The 24,336-nt window shown below is 41.5% G+C and overlaps 1 pseudogene across 1 annotated transcript; it reads right to left on the bottom strand.

Annotated features, from left to right (window-relative positions):
- Positions 1–12,400: 12,400 nt before the first annotated feature.
- On the bottom strand, positions 12,401–15,441 carry LOC311608089 (small ribosomal subunit protein eS6-like; annotated as a pseudogene). The gene is made up of 3 exons: positions 15,367–15,441; positions 14,118–14,190; positions 12,401–13,178 (listed from the first exon to the last, which is right to left on the bottom strand). The product of its transcript is annotated as a small ribosomal subunit protein eS6-like (transcript).
- Between the last annotated feature and the right edge of the window lie 8,895 nt (positions 15,442–24,336).

Genomic DNA, 24,336 nt, shown 5'->3' with positions numbered 1-24,336 from the left:
ATGAAGTGGTTATCTCTAATTCTCAGGGAAGATTGGTGTTTGGTACCTAAATTACTATAATTATATTATAATTATAATGTCTACATGTAATTGCAGACATTAACTTGGTTTGTTCCATTATCTCAGTAGTCTACTAGATTTTAGTTTGGCAGAGTAGATACACAGTTATGTCACAGAAGAAGGAACAAGTAATACCGGATTTCTTTCCAACAGAGCTGTAAGGCAACTTCCCTAATTCATTTTCCTACTTTAAACTCTGTGATTGCCTTTTATCATTGTGGTGGGAAGTGAATATAAATGTAATTGATAGTCAAAGTATAAAGCACACTGAGGCTCTGTGCATCCTACCTAGGTAGAGGTTCGCCGAGGTGTATGGTGGAATTTGGGGCTGCTTGCGGTTTGCAGTTGTGCGTTTGCTAGAAAAACATTGTTTTTATTACAAAACCCCTCTTTTGAGTGAATGCACAACAAATGCACTTTCACCTATTGCTGCACTGTATAGCCAGTGTCACTTGACTTTATCTTTTAATTTTAAGTTAAATAAAAGTTAAAGCTCAACCTGGCATGGTGGCACATGCCTGTAACCCAAGCACTTGGGAGGTGGAGGCAGGAGGATCAGGATATTAAGGTTATCCTTGGCCACGCAGCAGACTAAAATAAATAAATAAATAAATAATAAAAACAAGCTTGGACATGGTAAAGGCTCACCACACAAGTATGAAGCTCTGAGTTCAGATCCCAGCATCACATGAAGAATCAGGCACAGAGGTGTCCACCTGTGAACCAAGTGACGCGCTAATCTAGATGCAGCCAGTCTAGCTGAATTCAATGAGAAACCCAGTCTCAAAAAATCAGGTGCAGAGCAATTGAAGATACCTGATGCTAACCTCTGACATGAGTGCGCGCGCGCACACTCACACACACACACACACACACACACACACACACACACACACACGCCTGTACATATATGCACACACAAATATAAGTATATAAACATAAATAGAAAAGTTTCCAAGTCACAATATACATTTGAAAAAAAGAAATACTGTTTTTATTTTGTGCATACAGGTGTCTTGCCTACATGCACGTCTGCCTGATGCTGGCAGAGGGAGAGGAGGGTGTCAGAACCCCTGGCGCTGGAGCCACAGGTGACAATGAGCTGTCCTGTGGGTGTCGGGGATTGAACCCCTGTCACTGGCAAAGCTGTCTCTCCAGCTCCACAATATTCATATTTTAAGTGCTTAAAACCTACCTGTGTTCAGCGGCTACTGTGTGTGAGTAGCTTCAGAAAGTTGTTTCTGGACAGTGCGACTCAAAGCATTCCAGGCCAGAGAGGTAGAGGATCAGGTGGCTCAGCTTCTTGCTGCACTCTATGGGAGCTTTCTGTCTGCCTTAGTTGTTGAATAAGCAAAGTATGGGGCATTGAGGGCATGTGAGGAGAGCTCCGTGAGTAGGAGCTTTTCTGCCCATCTTTCTCTCTCTCTCTTTAGATTTTATTTTATATGTATTAAGTGTTTTCCTGCCATCTGTCTGTATACCACATATATTCCTGGTACCAGCAGAGGCCAGAAGAGGATGCCAGAGCCCCTGGAAGTGGAGTTAGAAACAGATGTGAGTGCCAAGTGATTGCTGGGAATTGAACCCTGGTCCTCTGGAAGAGCATCACATGTTCTTAACCTCTGAGCCATCGCTCCATATTTCTATCTACATTTTCATATGAAGGCTTTTAAAGAATGGGGATAAGGGGACGCATAAAGAATATTTTAATTATTGAGGCTATGCATTGAGAGGAATGTGCATTTCAAATGTGGCAGCCAGTTCTTTCTGTGTATCGCTCCCCAAGTCCATGCCCCAGTGATTTTGTCTATAGTAATGACAATGCAAGGCTGCACATGAGTGTTGGGGCTACAACTTGGTCATTTGGAGTGCATATATGAGGGATTTGTACTGTGCAAGAGGAGAGAAACAGTGATCTGAGGTAAAGTGCATGTTTTAGGAAAATGTCTTCCTAACACTTGTAGCTTTTCTAACCCTGAACTGAAATCAGTGTCGTGCTCTCCCTAGGGCACCCTCAGTTCCCTGGGGATTATAACATAGGCGATCTGTCAAAGCCCTGTAGACCCTGTCAAATGTGCTGCTGCTTAAGTTACAATTTGGACCATGGTTTTGGGTTCCTCATGCAGATGTGTATGGTAAGCCTGCAGATGTGCACAAAGAAAAATCAGTTGAAAAGGCTTGTATATCTTGCACTGGTGTGAGGTATGTTTAGCTTAGATGAGTCCTGAAGGACTTAGTTCATAACTGTTGCAGCATAAAGTGTGTGATCAATACAGAGTAGATTGAGCTAGTATGAAGGGAACCCCCCAAAAGGAACCCAAAGACAGAGAAGGTTTGTATATTTAAGGTCTGTGTTTTTAAGTTTCTTTTTTTTTTCTTTTTGGTTTTTATTTTATTTTATTTTATTTTATTTTCATTTTAACAGAAAATTTTTTATTGAAAAATAAAATAATTCATATTACATCTCAATTGCTAGCCCATCCCGTGCATCCTCCCATTCCTCCCTCCCTCCCGCTTTCACCCCATTCCCTTTCCCTATGACTGTGACTGAGGGGGACCTCCTCCCCTTGAATATGCTGCTAGGGTATCAAGTCTCTTGTTGATAGCCTGCTATCCTTCCTCTGCGTGCCATCGGGTCTCCACATCAAGGGGACATGGCCAAATATGGGGCACCAGAGTTCGTGTGAAAGTCAGTCCCCATTCTCCACTTAACTGTGGAGAATATCCTGTCCCTTGGCTAGATCTGAGTAGGGGTTTGATGATGACTGCATGTATTGTCCTTGGTTGGTGCCATAGATCGAGCAGAACCCCTGGGCCCAGATCCACCCATCATAGTGTTCTTCTTGTAGGTTTCTAGGACCCTCTGGATCCATCTATTTCCCTATCTCCTATATTTCTCTCACTTAAGGATGTCCTCGCCTCTATTCCACTTTCCTGGTAAGTGAAGACTTCCATGAGACATGCCCCTTGGGCTAGTGTCCAGTTATAAGTGAGTATATACTATTTGAGTCTCTCTGCTTTTGGGTTAGCTCACTCATTATGATCATTTCTAGTTCAATCTATTTGTCCACATATTTCGGAAATTCTTTGTTTTTAATAGCTGAGTAGTATTCCGTAGTGTAAATGTACCACAGTTTCTTTATTTATTCTTCTACTGAGGGACACTTCGGCTGTTTCCATGTTCTGGCTATTATGAATAAGGCCACTATGAACATGGTTGAGCATATGCCTCTGTTGTATGCTGGAGCGTCTTCTGGGTATATTCCAAGGAGTGGAATAGTTGGGTCTTGAAGCCATATTCCCAGTTTTCTGAGATATCTCCAGACAGATTATTTTAAAGTTTCAAATGGTGACTTAAAGGTAAAAATTTCACTTTTACTTTGAGACTTAAACTCATTTAAAAAATGGAAACTCACTTAAATGGTGATGTGGAGTGTTACTTGTTGGCAATGTTATGGAATCGCAGAAATCAGTGTTGACTGGATTTATGGGTGTCACAGTAGCCATTGATTTTTTAATCATAGAAAAATTCAATCAGAAACACAGAGAAAATAGTATAATGAAGTCCCATATCACCCAGGTGCAATGGGTATCATGGTTTGGCTCACTTACTGCTGTTTCCCTCTGCTGTGGAAAATTGAAATATGTCTGAGATAGTCCATGTTTCAGAAGCACCTCTAAAACCATGGACAATTGTGTCACTTGTCTCCAATAAAAATAACAATTTTATTATTATTCAAGGCACAATCAGACTATCTTGAAGTATTGTTTTAGAATTAGTTTTAGAGAATCTGGCACAAACACAATCCACATATTGTAGTTCTTTGCTTTGTGTAAGACAAATTTGTGATTTTAGGAAACTTGTGTAATTGGGTTACCATCACCACAATCCATTTTCCCTCCTGATTCCTCCCCCTCGTGTGTGTGTGTGTGTGTGTGTGTGTGTGTGTGTGTGTGTGTGTAAGATAGAAGTCAGTCACCTTGCAGTGTAATTCCTTAGGGTTTGTCCATCTTGTTTTATCAAACAGAGTCTCTGTCTGGCGCCAAGGCTTACCAGTTAGTCTAGGCTGGCTTGCCGGTGAACACCAGGGACCTGCCTGTTTCTATTTCTTTAGCACAGTGCCACAATGCCCAGATTTTGATGACTTCTGGAGCTTAAACTCAGATCCTCATGGTGTCATGGCAAGCACTTTACCAACTGAGCTGTCTCCCCTAGCCCCTCTATTTTTCAAACCTTACCACGTCCCCATAAATTCCCCTCACCCATCTGTTTTCAATACCTGGACCTCCTCTAGACTTAGGCAACCAGGGTTTGCTTGTTCTCTTCTTCCCCATATGCATGCATGTATGTATGTATACATTGTGTTCACACATGTGTGGGCTCAAGTGTGTGTGCACTATAGAAGGAATCTCTTGTGTATTGTATGGATGTAACACCTGTCAATTAAAAAAAAAGTATGCCTTATCGGTAAGGCAGGAAATAGGTGGGACTTCTGGCAGGCAGAGGGGATTCTGGGATAGAGCCAGGCGTGTGGGATTGAGCCACCAAGATGTGAGAAAGATGGATGCATGGTGCCTGAGCCCAGATAGCCAACCTTGTGACAGATTGTAGATTGGTATAAATGGATTATTTTAAGTTATGATCTAGTCACAAAAGAGCCTAGGCATTTGTAAAATAATAATTGAGTCTCATGAGTCGTTGTTTCAGGAGCTTGGGGTTGGAAGCATGTACATGTGGAGGCTGGACGTTGACCTCAGGTATCTTCCTTACCTACTCTCCACCTTATAGACTGAGGGAGGGTCTCTTACTGAGCTTGGAACTTGCTGTTTTGAAGCCTGCCTAGCTGCTTGTTGTGGGGGTTCCCTGTTTAGGCCTCTAGGCTCAGGTGGCTGTCACTTGTGCTCTGCGTGCACATCTGAGCCCTGATCCTCACGTTTGCACAGCAAGCTCTCTACAGGCCGAGTCACCTCCACGACCTTGATCTGCTTACTATGTGTATAAATTTTCCTTTTTTGGATATTGCATATTTTAAGTTTTTAAAAAGATTTATTTATTGTTATGTATATGAGTATGCTGTCTTCATGCATACCAGAAGAGGGCATTAGATTCTATTACAGATGGTTGTGAGCCACCATGTTGTTGCTGGCAATTGAACTCAGGACCTCTGGAAGGGCAGATAGTGCTGAGCCATCTCTCCAGCACATAAGTTTGTTCTTTTAAATCTAGAGTTGTTTTCCCCTCTCTTTCTTTTACTGTTCACTTTCTAAACTGTCTTGTGTTATTTTACTTGTTGCTTAGCCCACCCTGAGTTCTTGTAAATGGAATTTAGCTACAGAGCAGCACTATGCAATTATGCAAATGCTCTTTATCTGTATTGTATAATGACTGCATGTAACTTTTGAGCCCTTTGAAGTAGGGGTACTATAATGGAGAGAGAAGTTGAATTTTATATTTTAAATGGATATCACTAAATACAGCAGCAGCACTGTTATTAATGCATCTTTAGGGTCTTAATCGGATTTGAGTCCAGTGTTTGGGGCGTGGACAGTTCCTAAAAAGTGTCATGTGTTCCTTGTTGTGTCACATCACAGGAGGAAGGATGCAGCGTTTGCTTGTTTCACTGTGAGGGATCAGAGGGTTCGAGTGGGGAGTCTAACCTCCATTGTAACAAGTCCCTGTTGGTATTGTATTTAATGGGTTCAGTCATTTATGAACATCATCGAAAACAGTTACTTTACCAGGCTTTGCAAAAATACTGATTTTCTCCTATTATCTATGATTCCTTTTTTCCTCCTTTATTGGCCAGTATTCTTTTACTTATTCTGCCCAGGCTAGCCTTGAGCTCTTGTACTTCGGCTCGCTGAGTTCTGTGGTAGGTGTGTATCACAGTGGCCTAATATTCTTCAACCAGAGAACTTTCTTTAGTCAACAAGGAACATGTCTATCCTAAAGTAAATATTGTTATGGGACAAGCAGGATATATATTTAATTTTTGCTTTTTAAATACCATTTTTTAGAGTAATGAGTACCCTAGTTATCTTTGGTGGTGCTCGATACGGTGATGTTTTCAGTGTCATTATGAACTCAGAGCATTTACTTAGTGTACATTAGTCAGTTTTACTTTTTTTTAATGACTAAAGTATCTCATCTTTGGCTAATAGGCGCTCTAGATGTTAGCGTGTATGTCCTTTTGATAAAACCAGAGGGAGCTCTAACTATTAAGGGAATGAAAATCAAAACCATAGTGGCATCAGTGGAGTAGTGTTGTCAACACAATAGCAAATCTCTGTTGAAAGTAATGTGGAGAAACTGGAAACTTTGTGTACTATGGGTAGTAATATGCAATAGTGTAGCCACTGTACACAATAGTCTGACGTTGTTGTCTTGGGACTCAATATGTACGTCAGGCTGGTCTCAAACTCATAGAGATCCTCTTGCCTCTCCTTCCCAAAGTGCTGAGATTAAAGGTGTGCCCTCCCACACCTGGCCCTAAAGATTTACTTATTTAACTTCTGCATATGGATGTTTGTCTGACCGTACATCTGCACTCGAGAAGAGGGCATTGGATCCTATAGGACTACTGTTATAGATGAGTGTGAACTGCCCTGTGGGTGCTGAGTATTGAACTCAGGACATCTAGAAGAGCAGCAAGTGATCTTAACTGCTGAGATATCTCTCTAGCCCCTCCATGGTGTTGTTAACATTATTAGAAATAGAATTGCCACATGGCCCACCAGTTGTACTTATGGATGTGTACTCAAAAGGGTCAAAAGCGAGACCTTGATAAGGTACTTGTACGCCACAATCAAAGTTTGTTCTCAACAATCAAAAGGCAAAAGTAGCCCTAATATTCATCAGTGGATGAAAAGATAGACCAACACATACACACATGCACGCACACACTGTGCATGCCTGTATATATGATGGAGTATTTATTCCTGATGCATGCTACAACACAGATGAACCTTGAAACGTCGGGAAATGCTTTATGATTCTTCTGTGGAGGAAAGAACAGTAGTAAGATGCATATACACAGGAAGAAGAGCTGTGGTTACCAGGGCCTAGGAGGAAAATGGGGAAAGTAATTCTGGGAAAAGATGACATTGAGCTATACTCTTAGAAATGAGTAATGTGGTACATTTTGTTTTCATGTGTAATTTACCACAGATTTTTAAAATACTTTTGAAATTCTTTAAAAATTTGCATTTTAATCCATGTATTCCCCTTACCCAACTCTTCTCAGACTGCCCCCCATCTCTCTACTCACTCAATTTTATGTTCTCTCCCCCACTTAAAACTCCATTGAGACATGTAATTCTGGTTGCCCTGGCACTGACTGTGTAAACCAAACTTGCCTTGAACTTGCCATCTTTCTGAGTGTGGGGGTTAAAGGCCTGCTCCACCACATAGGCAGAATTATCAATCACAACAGTTTTTCTGTGGATTCTAGATGATTAAATGATAATATAGTATAAACAAATGTGATATATAGTGTACTATAGTATCCACAAATGGTAACATTCTATTCTGCTATTATATATTTACATTTTCATGTACTACATATTGAAGATCTTATCTTTCTTTTTCTGGCATATGCTAAGTCAGTGCTTTTTTTTACTGTGCTATATTTCCAGCTTTCTCTTTGTCCCTAAATTAAAAAAAAATTTTTTTTAGAAAGTGTCTTGTAAGTGCCAGGGCTGGCTTGTTAAGTTGTGATCCTCTTGCTTTCGCTTCTGAGGTGGCTGAGATTACAGGAGCTTACCAGCCTGCCAGACACGGGGCGTTTTCTACAGTAGCACATAAAGGGCTTTCTTATATTTTTACAGCGTGTGCAGAGAGCAGAACTACTTAAGGCTCCTATTAGTATTTAGGTTGTTTTGGTCTAACTATAATTATTTTGTAGTGTATAATCTTAAATACTTAATGATTTCATATATTTATTGGATAATTCTTAGAAGTAGGATAGAATTTTGCATTAAACTTTTTTTTTATAATGAAAAACCTCTAGGAAGTTTAACAGTTTATAGTCTGAACAGCAACTTAATGAGAATTCCACGTTGTTAGTAACTAAGGATGACTTTCAAAGTTTCAGACATTGAAAAAAAAATAGCTGAGGAGGATTCAAAAACAAAAACAAAAACAAAAACAAAACAACTTTTTGGCCAACCAAAGATTGGCCCTACTTGAGACCCGTCCTATGGGAGAGAACGGAACCCAGACACTGTCAGTGCTACTCTGTACGCTTGCAGACAGGAGCCTAGCATAACTTCTAAGAGGTCTTCCCAGCAGCTGATGGACGCAGATGCGGAGACCCACAGCCACACATTAGACAGAGCTCAGGGAGTCATGCTCAGGGAGTTGGGGAATGACTGAGGGGGCCGGAGAGGTCAAGGACTCCACAAGAAGTCCTACAGAGGCAGCTAACCTGGGTCTGTGTGGGCTCACAGAGACTGAACCACCAACCGAAGACCACGCATGGACTGGTCCTAGGCCCCTATACATATGTAGCAGTAATGTTCTTTCCACTTTGTTGTCAGTTCCACACCTCCATCTTATTCTTCAGTTATTTCTTTGTCTTAAAGGGGAACATATCCCCTGGTCATTCTTACAAACTTTAAGAACTCTAGTGAACTCTCTATCCACATCCTTAAAAAAAGATTTATTTTATTTTTAATTATATGTATGTGTGTATGAGGGCACTTACATATAACTGCAGGTATCTACAGATGCCAGAAGAGGTTATTGGATCCCTTAGAGCTGGAATTAAAGACAGTTGTGAGGTGCCCAATGTGGGTGCTGGGAACTGAACTTAGGTCCTCGAAAAGAGCAGTACTCTTATCCAATTGCTGAGCCATTTTTCTCATTCCCTTTTTATGTTCTTTGAAAACTTACTGATTTAAGTGAAGACAAGATACACTTCACTATTTCTGAGTTTTAGAAAAACACACAACCATGAACCTGCCACCACAGTTAATTCGTATCCACTCTACAAGCTGTCATGCCCCGTTGTTGTCAGGCTTTTGTCCTATTCTTGGCTCTTCCTCTGCTTAGGTTATGGCACTAGCAAGGCCTGCTATATTTTTTAAGGCTCATTATTTTTAGTGTATATTTCTAGAGTGACTTGGGTATATTGGTAAAATTTGAGTATATAGATCAGTGATGGTCAAATCCAGATTATTCTATGAAAATTCACACATACATTCTGGTATAGGAATCATAAATTTTCTTTAGAAACAGGCTCTTTGGAAGGCATCCACTTTTCACATCTGGAGGCTTAGAAAGAAGGTTGTTGTGAACCACAGTGATGCCGTAAACAGTGAGTGAGCATAGCACTGATGCTGAGGTTCTCCGGGCCTGAGCAGGGTCTTTTGTACTGCATTTCAGGCTTTAGTGCCGTTGTAAGTCTCAAGCATTGTCTGTTGACTAAGCAGAGGGCACCTAAAATGCTGTCAGGTTGTGGCCTCAACAGATCTTAGCCATCATGTACAGCAGCCTTAAACCACTGTGCACTTTTGTGTCTTTCCATGCCACCCCACAAATGACAGTGACAAACAGTGATAGCCTTCTTCCTCCTGTAATAATTTTGATTATTTTCTTCAGCACACACCAAAGAGCTTTTTTAAAAATCTTCACCCTTCGTCCCACTCTATATGTTCATCAGGTAACACACACAAACAGTTGTGTGGGTGGATGTGTCATGGTGCCCATGTGGAGGCCAGAGGACAGCCAAGTGGAGCTGACTCTCTTTTCTTCCACCTTTTAAGTGAGTTATGGGAACTGGACTCAGGTTGCCAGTCGTGTGTGGGAAGTGCCTTTACTTGCTGAGCCGTCTTATCCACTCATATCAAACACATTTAAATAATATTTTCCTAATTTGGAAAATTTGTATCTGATAATAAGACCTTCTGATTGGTAAAAGAGAATCAGTGTTAACCGATTGGAACACTAGCAAAGTGCTTCTGTCACTTGCAAAGACACTTTTATTTTAGTTAACTCCACCAAGGCAACATATGTGGTTGGATTTTTCTTTTATTTTTTTTAAAATAAAGATTAGCAATAGCTTGAAGTGCTTCATTACTACATTTGCATATCTCTAAAGGTAGTTCACTAGAGTTGGAATCGCTGCATGGTTTCTTTTAAATGTTAACCAGATCCATAAGAACTCCACATGCATAAAGGCAGACTTTGGCCTCCTGTTTCCTTCTTCCTCAGTAGCATTTGCATTAGTCCATGATTGTCTGTGCTTCCTTTCATAAGCCCCCTCCATCAAGACTCCCAGTGGCTGCTTGCCAGGGCCTCCCACCTCCTCATAGCCTCTTTTCTTCCCTTTGGACTCTTTTAGCATGCTCCCCACAAGGGATGCTCCATTGAGCACAGAGGATTGGGGGAGACCCAGGTTATTCACTCCTTTAGAACTCAGAAGAACCCCAAAGCTACCTGACAAGGACTCTCCAGTTCCTTCTCTGTCCTTACGGCAGGATCAGTGCACACAGCCAGAGCAAACTTGTTTCAAGCTCCTTGACCAAAGTGCTGGCAGTACCAGAGTGCAGCAAAGAAGCAGAGACTTGGGATAGAGGCTGCAGTCCAAATACCAAAGAGGAAATAAACACCCCAACTCTGCTGTGGACACTGTGAACACCCCTGCTGAAAGAAGAAAGTTGAATAAAGAAGAAGTAAAGGAAAGCTCAGTCAACAAACTATCTCCATATGGGCAAATTTCATTCAGAAATAAAAGCAACACAAAACTCCAAAGTAACATGTTCTCAAAAAAATACAAATTCCATAGTAATGGCCTATTGAAAACCACCTGAAAGAATTCCCAAGGAACTCATGTAACTCTAGGGGCCAGGCTGAGTTCATTTCCAGCTACTGTTCTCACAGCCTTTTTCTCCCTTCTGTATCTCTCAGCTCTGACTTCCAGCTGGGTTCCATTCGCAGACACGCTCTTTCTCTCGGTTGTAGGATGACGGTAACAGTTCCAACCTATATCCCTTCAGCCTCACCTGTGTTTCCCCCAGGATTCTACACAATAATATCAAATTTCAATGACTAGTCACCTTGTGCAAGTGAATGCTCCCGGGGAAATGATGTGCAGGCTACGTAGGCTCGAACCAATTAACCTAATTCTGAAGTTTCATTCAAATCATATAGACTGAGAAGTAAGGAGAGACATTGTATAGAAGCAATTGGAGATTGAAAGGGAAAAAGGAGGGGTGGGCAATAAGTGCATGGCAATCTAATACCAAACATCTAGACACCAGCGCTTAGCGTGCACTTATTATTATATCCTATTTGCTAGGAATTATTTTTATAGATGTAATTTCATTTTCACAATATCTGTGAAATGGTAATTTTCCTCTGTTTTCTAATCAAGGACGTAATGTCAAAAGGGGTTAGGTCATTACCCAATTTCATATCAATTGGTGGTAATTGCTAAAACCAGATTTTAAGCTGAAGTATTTCAGAGTCCGTGGGCAGTACACTAACCATCACCCTTCATGTTCAAAACACTGATCAGTAGCTGTAGCATTGCTAAAAAAGCTTATGGTCCCTCTAAGTGATTATTTTGAAGATTGGGGCACTCATCTGGACGTGTTTACAAAATGGTCAATTACATCATTTTAAGCTTATCCTTTGTATAGGCTCACATGGCAAAACTCACTCAGTAAATATTTGTTGTGCCTATTATGAGCTAGGTACTGCTCTGTGAACTAAGGATAAAGTAATGAACTAAACAGGTCGCTGTGTCAGGGTGCACTGCATTCTAATATAGACAGATCACATAAAGAGATATAATATCTAGTATAAATGAAGATTTTCTTTTAATTTTGGTCATCAAGAGGGCTTGTCTTAGTTAGGGCATCAGTTGCTGCGATGAAGCAACAACACCAAAAGCAACTTGGGGAGGAGGGGGCTTATTTGGCTGCTGTATTCTGAATTGCAGTCTATTGAGGAACAACAAGGCAGGAACTCAAACCATGCTGAAGCTGATGCAGAGGCCTTGGAGGCTGCTGCTTACTGCCTTGTTCTCATGGTTTGCTCAGCCTGCTTTCTTATAGAACCCAGGACCACCAGCCCAGCGATAGTACCACCCACAGTGGGCTGGGCCCTCCCACACCAATCACTAAAATTTTAAAAAAGGTATGATCATGTATTTGTTACTCTTAAAGACTTATTATTATTTTGTTTGTTTTTTCCAAGACAGGGTTTCTCTGTGCAGCCTTGGCTGTCCTGGACTCGCTTTGTAGACTAGGCTGGCCTCGAACTCACAAAGATCTACCTGCCTCCACCTCCCAAGTGCTGGGATTAAAGGCGTGTGCCACCACTGCCCGGCAAGACTTATTTTTCACTGGACTCAGAAGTAGAAGCTCTCAGCGAGGACAGCCTGCGTCTCTTGGCAATCTGTTCCTGGCGCTTCTCTTTGGCTTCCTTCATTCTCTTGGCCACAAGTTTAGTGTATTCTGCAGCCTCCTCCTCATTTTCTTAGTGCACTTCAGAGCTGCGCTTTGGCATCTGTGTTGCAGGACACTGGGAGTGACAAGATGCTGAGTCTTGAGTGTTTTGCTCCTGGGCTTCTTACCTTCTTTGTTTAAGGGCTTTCTGACAACATATTGGTGGGCGCCATTTTCTTTAGAGAGATTAAAGAGCTTCTGGATTCTGCTAATTCTTTTAGGTTCCAGCTGGTGAGGCCTGGTAGTATCTGTCAGTCCAGGAACATCCTTCTTTCCTTTTTTTTTTTTTTTTTTTTTTTTTTTTTTTTTTTTTACAATAACCAAGTTGAGAACAGAGATTGGCATCCACAATGCAGCCATGAACAGACTTGCACTTCCTCTCTTCAGCTCTTGGTCTGTAACAAGAACGCCCCTTACTCAACAGCAGGTGCACTCTGCCATGGGTCGAAATGCCTTGTTTCATGGGAAAACCTTGCTTGTCATTCTCACCACTGATCTAAACCACATAACCCTTCCACTCTTTGCCCAGAGCGTCAGCAGCTACTTCTGTGGCCGTGCACTTCCCATAGAATGTAAGAACCTCTCGTTCATGTCCACTTCCATGAGCTTCTGTCAGCCGGTGGCAGGGAAGGAGGTATCAGCTTCATCTTGGCACAGCTGACTACCTAGGAGACACCACGAAAAAGAGCCCAATCACTAATTTTAAAATGTCCTACAGGTTTGCCGTGTCTACAGCCTGATCTCATGGAGGCATTTTTTTCAATTGAGGTTCCCTTCTCTTAGATGATTTTAGCTTGTGACAAATTGACAAAAATTTAGTCAGCACAAGGCTCAAGGCCTCAGAGGCATTTGCTGGTGTAGGCAGAACCATGAAATTTCATTTGTAATTTGCCAAGGGTTGAGTCTGGTAATGATACAGAAATAAATAGAGCAACTTTTAAAATGAGACAAGTGATAAGGGTAACCAAATTAAATGAACATTCAATAATGTTCAAGATACTTTTCCCTAAAATGTCTGCATATCTGGACTCACTGTGTAGACCAGGCAGGCTGGCCTTGAACTCTCAGCGATCCACCTGCCTCTGCAGAGTGCTAGGATTAAGGGCATGCATCACTTCACCCTGCTCGGACTTTGCATTGTTTTTAGAAAGCATATTCCAGCCTCTCCTAGTCAGGACCTTCCTTGCATATGCACAGGCCAATGGGCTCTAGAGCAGTCATTCTCTGAGTGGCTTGTAAGAGGTCTGCAAGTCCCCTTTCAGGAGGAATGGGAGCCCAAAGTGTAACCTGAGATGACAAAATGTTCTCTGTTTGCTCTGATGGTTCAAAAGCAATGGCAAGTAAAGCCGCTCATATTTAAAGTACGCAAGTGCTATGCTGCCACCCTGTGCCAACAGCGATTGTGTTTCTGTTAGCATCTATACAATGAAAGGAAAAATGTTTAAGACCATTTTTGATGTCTCAACTCTTGTGTGACCATCTTTACAATATTCTGGATGCTGAAAAGGAAGCCTGCATGGAGCACCTTTGTCAGTGCACCACGGCAAGGAGCTCATGTGAGTGAACTGCACGTAGCCAGCTGCCCTTCCCACGGCCTGCCTCACTTAGATCAGCTGACAAATAGCTGCTATTCAGAGTTGAGACTTTGGCAGACATCTCTAGAGTAAGTGATCCTTCCTGAAAATGTCAGGGAAAACAACTGACAGCATAAAATTTTTTATGTACTGTATCATTTTATGTACTGAAAATTCAGGAGGTAGTTTATATAGAATACCAGCAATGAGACATTTAAGGAAACTTGAACTGTGAGCTTGATGGTGCTCAACCTCTAAAGACTTCCTGAGGAGACTGCGGTCATATTAATTGATGTGATTTAAAAATATGGTATGATAAAATGTCAGTTGGAAGGTTTGTGTCAGTCAGTGAACTAATAGTTCCTAAATAACTAATATATGGTAGTGGAGGATCTATTCAGAGTTCAAGATGAGGGCTGAGGGCAGAACTCAGAGCCACAGTGCTTGCCTAGCATGGGCCCTAGCACAAATAAGAACGCCGAACCAAAGTGCACAATAAACCAATATAGTTAGTGCCTTCCTTCCTTCCTTCCTTCCTTCCTTCCTTCCTTCCTTCTTTCCTTCCTTCCTTCCTTCCTTCCTCCCCTCCTCTCCCTCCCTCCTCCTTCCCCTCTTTCTTTCTTTCTTTCCCTTCCCCTCCCCCTCCTTTCCCTCCCCCCTCTCTTTTTTCTTCCCCCTCCCTCCTTCTCTCCCTCCCTCCTTCTCTCCCTCCCTCCTTCCCTCCCTCCCTCCTTCCTTCCAGATCAGGCTGGCCAGCTTGTTATGTAGCCAAGAAGGACCCTGAAGTCCTGAAGCTCCAGCTGCTCCCGTCAAGTGTTAAGATTATAGGAGCACATTTTCACACTTACCTTAAATATGCTTTCAAGTACAGAAACGTCCATAATACAGAGTTGGAGTCTATATTTAGACTGACAGTCAGAAGCCTTTTGTTTATTAAAGCTGACTTTCTGCAGTTATCAAAACAACAAAATAATATCTTGTTTCCCACTATATACACACATACATGGCTGGATTCACTTTATATATTTCAGTAAATCAACATACCTTGACAAATTGGAGCCAGGCTCATTTATAAGAGTCAAGCTGTCTTCTATTAAGGCAGTCTCTCTCTCTCTCTCTCTCTCTCTCTCTCTCTCTCTCTCTCTCTCTCTGTCTCTCTTCCCCTCTCTTCCTCTCTTTGTAGGAAGGGGAGGTAAAAATTATTTTAATTAAAAATTTGCATTTATTTATTTTGAGTGTGTGTGCAAGTGCAGAGGCCAGAGGACCATGAGCATCCCACCTTCCCGCCGTGCGTCCTGGGGATTGGACTCAGGTTACTGGGTTTCATGGCAAGTGCCTCTATTGGCTGAACCATCTTTGCCAGCCCCAAATTAGTTATTTTAAGTAAGATGTTAGTTATGTTAACATATAATAGGTTTATTCTGATGATTTTAAAGTGAACTAGTGAGTAAATGCTTTTGAGAATTTCCAGCTATAACTTTTAATACTGCACATATCTATATAACCCATAAATAAAAGATCTTTGGGGCCGTAAGTGTTTAGGATAAACTAAGTTTGAGATTTCATCAAGCTGAGGACCACTCTTGCTGCAGCCCTTTGTTTCCATGTGTCTCTGTCCCCTGCTTTTCTGTTTTGTAAACCGAATTAAAAAGCTTTGAGGGTGGGCAGCACAGCACGCTGGTGTGCACTGCGGCACAGCACGCTGGCTCCTACAGCTTCCCATGTGCTTCAGGCACAGTCCTTTGGCTGTTGATGTTAAAGCAGAAGACTCCCCTGAGTCCCTGGTGGGTGGCCTGGAAGCAGGAGACCATGACTGAAAGACTATGCTTGTTGGAAATTGGTTTCTGGGGTGGCTTTATTCTGTGTGGGGCTAGGTACTTTCTGATGGAATCAGTTGATCTGGCTTTCCTGGGAGCCTCAGGTGTCCTAAGTGGTTTTGCTGTTAGTGTTTTTAAGTTTAAAATTAAACTACACTTTTCTAAGTTTGACTGGCTTCTGTTTTAAAATAAAAATAAAAATCAAGATTAAATATAAAAACAAATAAAATTAAGGATGGCTTTACAGTGTTAAGTGGATTCATTTTGCTTCTTTCAAGATTTTTTTTTTAAATTAAAAAAATTTAAAGACATTTACTTAGTGTCAGGCAGGGTGCTATGGTGTATCTTTGGAGGTCAGAGGGCAGTTGGAAGGAGTCAGTTCTTTCCTTCTACTATGTGGGTCTCGGGAATTGAACTCAGGTCCTCAGGCTTGGCATCAGGTGCATTTACCCACTGAACCATTGCACTGTACCCTTCTTCTGAGAGTGAATGATAGAATTTTACCTAACTTTTATTGAATTAAGTCCATAGGTAATACTTTGAAATGCAACAGAAGTAATGATCAAAAGGTATCCAATTTTTATAAAATTGCATCATATTTCTTAGGCCTCTAGCATTTGAAAAATATTTCCAGAAACTTGGCTCTTTTCTGGTTAAACTGATGTCTTATCGCTGGTTCTGAAAAGCCAAGTTGTAATTTTGAGGACACCATGGATGAAAAAAAAAAAAGACTATCACTAGTAACAGATGTGAAATTACATTAGATAAATATAATCATTAGTTTCAGTCTCACCCTGGTTAATTTGTTTGTGGAAATGTGCAACCCATTATTCATTAGATAATTTTTCACACATTGATTAGAAAGCCGTGTCGAATTGTGACCCTGCACATTTGGGTTTACCTTCCTTACAATGAAGTATACCATTTACAATAGTGGAAACGGGGGACAAAATGTTTATCTCAAGCTGATTTTGTGCCAATAAATAAAGTAAATCAATAGCCAGTGAAGTGTGAACAACATTTCTCTGCTGTATAATGCGGTTTTGGGGGCAATTCGACATACTACAAGGAGAAACAAGGGTCCTGAACAGAAAGGTAATAAAAGCAAATCATGCTAGTAACCATTATTGAAGTCTTATACTTTTCTATACTTCGGCAGCTTTAAGATGTGGAAAAATAATGCACATAAAATTATAAAAATATTGAGGCAACTCTCCCCCATATTTATAAACACTGCTTCTCATAGCTGAACTTGATTTTATTGGTCATGCACTCTATACCTGTGACAAATCTTTTCTATTTTCTATTTGATCTAATTTAGTACACAAATTCAAATATCTTTAAACCATTTAGAGTAAATAAAGTGCAAACACCTTAAATATCAAATAGATTTTATTAGCTCTCCCTAGGACTTCATCTGGATTTTGCTTTCCAACATCAGATAGCTACAAAAAACAAAACAAAACAAAATAGAACAGAACACAAAACTTTTTCCTCCCAGGGAAAAGCCTCCATTTCCACAGTTCTCACTTTCTTATCAAAACAGAAGAGCGGTTTCCTGTGTCTGTGCTCACCGAAGGAGAGTAATAAAGGTATTTATAAAGTCTATGTGCTTGTACTTTAGAACCCCAGATGTAGTCTTCTAAACCACAGTGAAGGCAACACATTTTCCCGAAGCAAAGCAGGCTGCATTCAATTAATTAATGGTAATTACAAGTAGCCCCCCCCTCCCCCAGCCGACAGCGAAGGGCTGCCCTGCGTTACCATAGAGAGGAGGGGCTAGGCTGTCTGATTCTGACAGACTGTTCTGGTCCTCCTGGTCAGTAGTCATAGCTGGGAAACCTGCGCATCCAGGGAATAAGTGGCTCCTGGTACCACAGAAACAGCGTTTTGCTTTCCAAGAATGTTACTACTTCCTTGATAATTTCTGTGTTTTTTTTAAATATTTTTTTTATAATTTATGCTGGCATGTAGTGTGTTTATCTGTATTTGGCATGATTAGTATGGAGAGTCCGACACATTATCTGTACATGTGTCTATATATTGAGAGCCCCCTTTTTTTTCAGTGTAGTGCAGATTAGCGTTTAAAATCTAGAATTCAGCAATTTTGTATTATATTATGAATAACAGTGATCTGTTACCTCTAGTTTCCTGTTTGGATACATATCAGCAGAAACCTAAGGACTTAGGAGATGGAGTAAGTACCCGATTGAGGACCTGGCTGTGGGCGGCGGCGGGAACGCAGGTTAGACTGCGGCGAGTCAGATACATGTCCTAGTTCTGCCCCGAGCCCTGGGACCTTCCATGGATAGTTACAGAGACAGTTAAACAAATTAAACACTTACCAGTAATATAAAGACCTTTACTTTCAGGGTCAAGTGAGAAGGCTGACGTCTGACCCCCCTGAGCTTGAGCCCCAGGCCTGCAGGGTGGGAGAAGACAGCCCCTCGCCTCTCACGTTTCTCTCTGACCTCAGCACGCACTTACGGCATGCACACAGAACCATGTGCATGCGAGTGAGAGAGCACATACATGTGCACAAACACATGCAAATAAGTGAATGTAAAAAATTTTAAAAGAAGTTTATTTTCAAATGATTCTTGGACGTGCATGTAATTTTACTATTTATTAAAAAACCAAGTTTGCAGGCTAACAAAATTAATGTGCTTCTTTTTCTTACCTAATGGATTAAATCTTTGCCACGGTTTAGGGATTGACCCAATTGGACCCAAAAAGAGACAACAGACACTCATACAGAAAAGGATGGTGGGATCCGTGCGCTGTGCTCTCAGAGGAAGATGCATCAGTACCACAGAAATCACACTATTTGCATTTATTACTGCAGCAGAAATGAGGAGGATGTCGGTTAGGTCTGAGGCCTCTGTAGGGGAGCAGTTTCTGATTGCAGCCATCCAACAGCAGGAGGAGGAGCTGCTGATAGTTTCTGCAAACAGAGGGAAGGCCTTGCAATTCCCAGAGGCTGAGGTGTTGGCCAGGTTCAGGTCAGTGATACGTGTTAACTCCGGACTTTACCTGTCCCTTGCCCCCCAGTCTTGGTTGAAGACTTGATATTACATCTTCAATGATTTTCAGGGCTGATCAATGCACAAAATGTCACTTTGCATAAATGTTATAAAATGGTAGAAATATGCTATGGCCATTTCAGAGTGTTGGAAATTCTATCTTAAGTCCAAACCCAAATTCATTCAAAGACTTTTTTTTTAATGAAACTCAAATCATCAACTCAAACAGCAAGTGTTTGTTTGTTTGTTTTTAGCAAACAGCAAGTTTTAAAGTCAGATATTCTAACACAATACAGTTCCAAAGATTTAACTTGGCATTTCATGCTGGGGAATGATGGTAGGGGTCTTTACTTTCTTTAGTTAAACCTATGTTTATATAAAAGCAGAGAGCTTTATGTGTAGAGACTGAAATTCTCATATAATACAGTGAGCTGGAGTCTGCGCGCAGGTATTGGCAGCATGCACTGCAGCTGTGTGGTGTGTGCACCGCCTGAGGCTGGTTGTGTTCAGAACCAGCTGCAGGGAAGTCACGTGATGGGCAAGGGCCATGCACTGCCAGAAAAGCCTCATTTTCTTTCTTTCTTTCTTTCTTTCTTTCTTTCTTTCTTTCTTTCTTTCTTTCTTGTTTTTTTCTTTTGAGACAGGGTTTCTCTGTGTAGCCCTGGTCCACCTGCCTCTGCCTCTTGGAGTGCTGGGATTACAGGCGTGTGTCGCTGCACCTGGCTTTGGATTCATTTTTAGTTATGTGTTCAGAAACCTTTTACTATTGTCAGATTTACCACCACGGCCCTTGCATTCACTTTATGTGACGCTGCATTTGGTCACAACCCGCAGTTTGGAAGTCGAGGGCTAACTCTTCGCATCAGTACCACTACTGGCGAAGGGCTAAGTGCCTTCAATACTTGTTGTATGTGTATCTTTTTATAAAAATTTAACAAAATACTATACCTGGGTAAATATATTATGCAGACAATCTGTTTTTGTAACCTGCTTTGTTTGTGTATTTACCATGTTATAAACATTTTCCTGTGTCTTTGTGTATTCCTTCACATCATTTGTAGTAGCTGTATCATATTTTACTATATAATTTTTATTATGATTATTTTAAGTATCACTCTGTCACCAGACACAATCAAAGTTATAACTGTACCTACCTATGGCCTTGTTAACTGTGATCCTCCTGCCGTAGCCTCCCAAGTGCTGGGACCATAGGCATGTGCCACCATGCCCTTTCTCTGTAGTTTATTTGGTCCCCTTTTCCCATTTTAATCTCCTGGCTTCTGGTCTATGAATTTGTGACCACACATCTTCTCTCCTTATGTGTTAAGGTAGCATTGCTGTACTTAAAACTCCCTCAGCCTTTGCAGAAAATCTCCAAGTTGCTTTTGGTGCTCATGCTGCCTGGGATACCACTTTGCTGGCATTCAGGTCTCTGCTTAAAGGATGCTTCTCAACAGTCCTCCCTGAGTGTCCTACTGAACCAGCATCCTTCCAGCATCCTCCGCCCTCATATAGCTTCCTCTTCCTAACACACATCTCATCACTCCCCAAAGTGTTAAGAATTTCTTTCCTTTTTATCTGCCATTGGCACTTAAACTCTCTGAGGGCAGAACTCCATTCCTTTTGTTTGTTGCAAAGTAGCACCAAAAAAGAGCTGCTTGGTTCATAGATACAAAAAAAAAAGTATTTGCCAAATTACTCATGGTTTCATTCAATATTTTCTACTAAAAATGTGGATGAGAGAGGTTACTGTTTTGTCAGCTGCCTTTGGAGGAGTACTGTGGTTGGCCTTCAAATGGAATGAGTGGCCACAAGGAAACGGGTTGGGAAAGAAACACAAATGTGTAGCTCGCACATTGAAAAGGAGTAAATAATGATTTGGAAGTAGGAGAGATGAGATGGTAGGGCCTGTGTGGAAAGAGTTTGACTTGGACTAGGGGAAGGCTGAAGATGAGTGGGCAAAAACAACAGAGGACATCATTAGGAATTTAAATTATGCTGCACTGTAAACGCTTCCTCTTGCCCTCCATTGTGGTTCAGATACCGCTCTATATAAGGTGTAGGGAGCAACCCATGCTGTTGGTAGTGTTGGTAGGTAGATCAGCATACGTGGACTATGTAGTAATTGAAGAAACAGATGAGCCATGATGATGGTGGGTTTGCTCCAAGAACAAGTCTGGTCCCCTCTTGCTTGCTTGACCTACTGTCTTTTCTTAAGGGGCTGTAGCATGAAAGCCTCACCAGACACAAGCCCCCTGGCCTTGGACTTCCTAGCCTTCAGACCCAGGGAAACAAAGTTTCTTCTCTTTATAAGTTACCAAGTCTTTGACAGTTTGATATAACAGCATAAAATGGACTAAAATACTCTCCTAATATTCCAGGCACATAACTACCTCATGACACTGTTTGGCTCCAGGAAATTAAAACAAAAACCAAACCAAACAGAAACAACAACAAACCAGGTGCTGATGTAGTGGCATACACCTTTACATAGCTCATGAATCCCATACGAATGCTAAACTGAAAGCCATCCTGTATAAACAGAGGAGGACCCTGTGCTTACTGCTTTTGTCTCTGTGAGTTCATATGAGCTTTGCCCAGTTGAGTTAGAGGAATCCTTTTGGCCAACAGCTTGATTGGACACAACCCAGTTCAGGTACTGGAAGGTTTCTTTGGTAACAAGAGATAACCCATTGGGACTCCGTCTTCCTCGACATTAGGAGACTTCACTAGGATTGCAGGCATATATTTTGTGAAGTTTCCCCTGCACTAGGTTTCCATACCACCCCTCAAATAATTCCTCAGTTCTAGCTGTCCGTCTCTGAATTCCTTCCTTCAAACTCCATCTCTGCTCCCCACCCGATCTTCCCTTTCTTACTTGTTGTGTGGACTTCTCCTGTGTAAATGTGAACAAACTGGCTACTCACCTCTGTGAGTGATTCTACCATGTGCAATAACTTAGTTATGGTTTTTTATTGCTGTGAAGAGACACCACAACCATGTCAACTCTTATAAAAGAAAACATTTAATTGGAGCTGGCTTACAGTGTCAGACATGGTGCTGGAGAAGGAGCTGAGAAATCTACTTTGGGATCAGCAGGAAGCAGGACGCGAATGTCACACTAGACCTTACTCAAGACCTCAAAGCCCACCCCTAGTGATGCTCTTCCTCCAACAAAGCCACACCTACTCCAACAAGGCCACACCTCCCAATAATGCCACTCCTTATGAGCCTATGGAGCCATTTTCTTTCAAACCAGCACCTGTAGTTTGGTGAACCCATGGCTTTAATTGGGGTTACTTATAGGAACATGCTCATCTTAGGGCAGGCCAAACCACAAAAGAAATGTTTTTGTCCTAGAAACTGCCTACATATCCTGGGAGGGGGGAGGCCTTGTCAGCCCCTTTCTTGGTCTACCTGAGCAGATAGTTAAGGGGCCAATTTTGTGCATAAAAATTATTTGAGGGGCTGGAGAAATGGCTCAGCAGTTCAGAGCATCAACTGCTCTTCTAGAGGTCCTGAATTCAATTCCCAGCAACCACATGGTGGCTCACAACCATCTATGATGTGATCTAATGGCCTCCTCTGGCATGCAGGTGGACATGCAGACAGAGCACTGTATACATAATAAATAAAAATTAAAAAAAATTATTTTGAGCACACACCTTTAATCACAGCACTCAGGAAGGCAGAGGCAGGTGGATCTCTGTGAGCCCGAGGCCAGCCTGGTCTACAAAGTAAGTCTAGCACAGCCAAGGCTACACAAGAGAAACCCTGTCTCAAAAAACAAAAAAATTACTTTGAGGCATTTGATGTGAAAGGAAGAAAATAAGCAAGGTAGTATTTAAAGGGATATTGTGTTAGAAGGTGGGAGATTTTCCCCATATTTATACATGGGGGGGGGGCAAAGAAAGGCCAGCAATATAAGCAAGACAGAAACAAAAGGAATTTATGATTTTCAAGAGACTGGAAGGAACAGGCTAGAACACAGATAAAATATTGATTTTAATGAAAGAGTGAGGATGTTCTAATAGAGGACAGTCATGTGTTATAAGTGTGCCATGAGCTTTGCACAGAGCAGATGCTTATCCAGGGGAGATCTGTCCTGTCCTCTGTGGCATTAGGAAGACTGCATCTGCTCTTCCTGCCTTCCTGCCTGCCAGTATATCCCAACAAACCCCAGTGGACCACAGCATCCTTCAGATTAGGGATCCTGTATGCTCATGGGGGGAGGCACAAAACATCCATCTTACTTAACCTCCCCCCCCCCCACGTTCTCCTTGGCACCATGTACAAATTCTGTGAAGAGACTTTAGTGTTTTCCGCAAGATTAACCCAGGTATAGAGAAGCTCTGTAGTGTCTCCCAGTGTGTTTCTGAAGTATCATCACACACAGAAAGGCAAGGGTGGCATTTAACCCTGCACGCTGGGGGGAGCAGATGCTCATGGCTGGCAGCAGGGACTGACAAGGGCTTTGGAATAGACCTGTGTGACTCATTGGTCTGCCATTGTGCTCTGACTGCGACCTCTTTCCACTCTTTAGTGTGTGCTAAGCTTCTGCTATGTAATGAGGGGATCTCTGCCCTATCCATGCCGCTGCAATCCTTACCCAAACCCTTGAAGATTAAATGTAATGGGATACTCAGATACTAACAGCAGATGGCTTGCTGTGTCCTTACACATCTCCTCTAGAAATGCAACTTCAAGGATCATGTGCACTCAAGCCTATTTTACAGGTTACTAAATCAACTCATGTGAAGTTCTTTTCGTCTAATCGAATCTGAGCAGCACAGCTTATTCCTCAGCTCTTTCAGAAAAGGTAAAGATACTTCTTTTACAGGTTAGCATGTTATAATGCTGGGAGCAAACATGTTCACTATCCTAGACATTATACTGTGGTATATACTTAATACATTATGAATAATATACAGTATTAGGACTCATTCAGATACTACAGAATATGTCTTAAATATGTCTTTACTTTTCTAAATTTGTGTTTTAGGTTATTTTTCTCTTGAATAGAGGCTACAGTGAAATGTAATTCTTGTAATTAAAAAATCTGTTTTTTAAATTATGTATGCTTTTGTCTTTGTGTTTAAGGTTAAGAAGTGTCAAATATATATGCATATATATGTATGTATTTGGAAAAATTGTAGGAGTATAACAACCTTGTCTTTCTTATTAAAATTGCAACCCAAGGAAGTGTTGAGGTGTATGGGAAATTGTGTCTTAAGACCCATTGTAGATCCATGTCACTGTGAGAGAGAGAGGGTAGTTAGCGCCTGCACTCCGTCATATCAGACTAAGGGTAATGGGGTGTAAGAAATGGCTCATTAGGCTTCTCTCAAGTACTTTTACTGTGTCCATACTATTTGTACCAGCAGAAAAAAATTCAGTCTTTAAAATCCA

This window comes from Acomys minous (genome assembly GCF_964271855.1).
Source record: "Acomys minous genome assembly, chromosome: 11".
Classification (NCBI taxonomy): domain Eukaryota; kingdom Metazoa; phylum Chordata; class Mammalia; order Rodentia; family Muridae; genus Acomys; species Acomys minous.
Note: the sequence above shows the minus strand (reverse complement) of the source record. Positions and strands in the feature narration are given on the sequence as shown.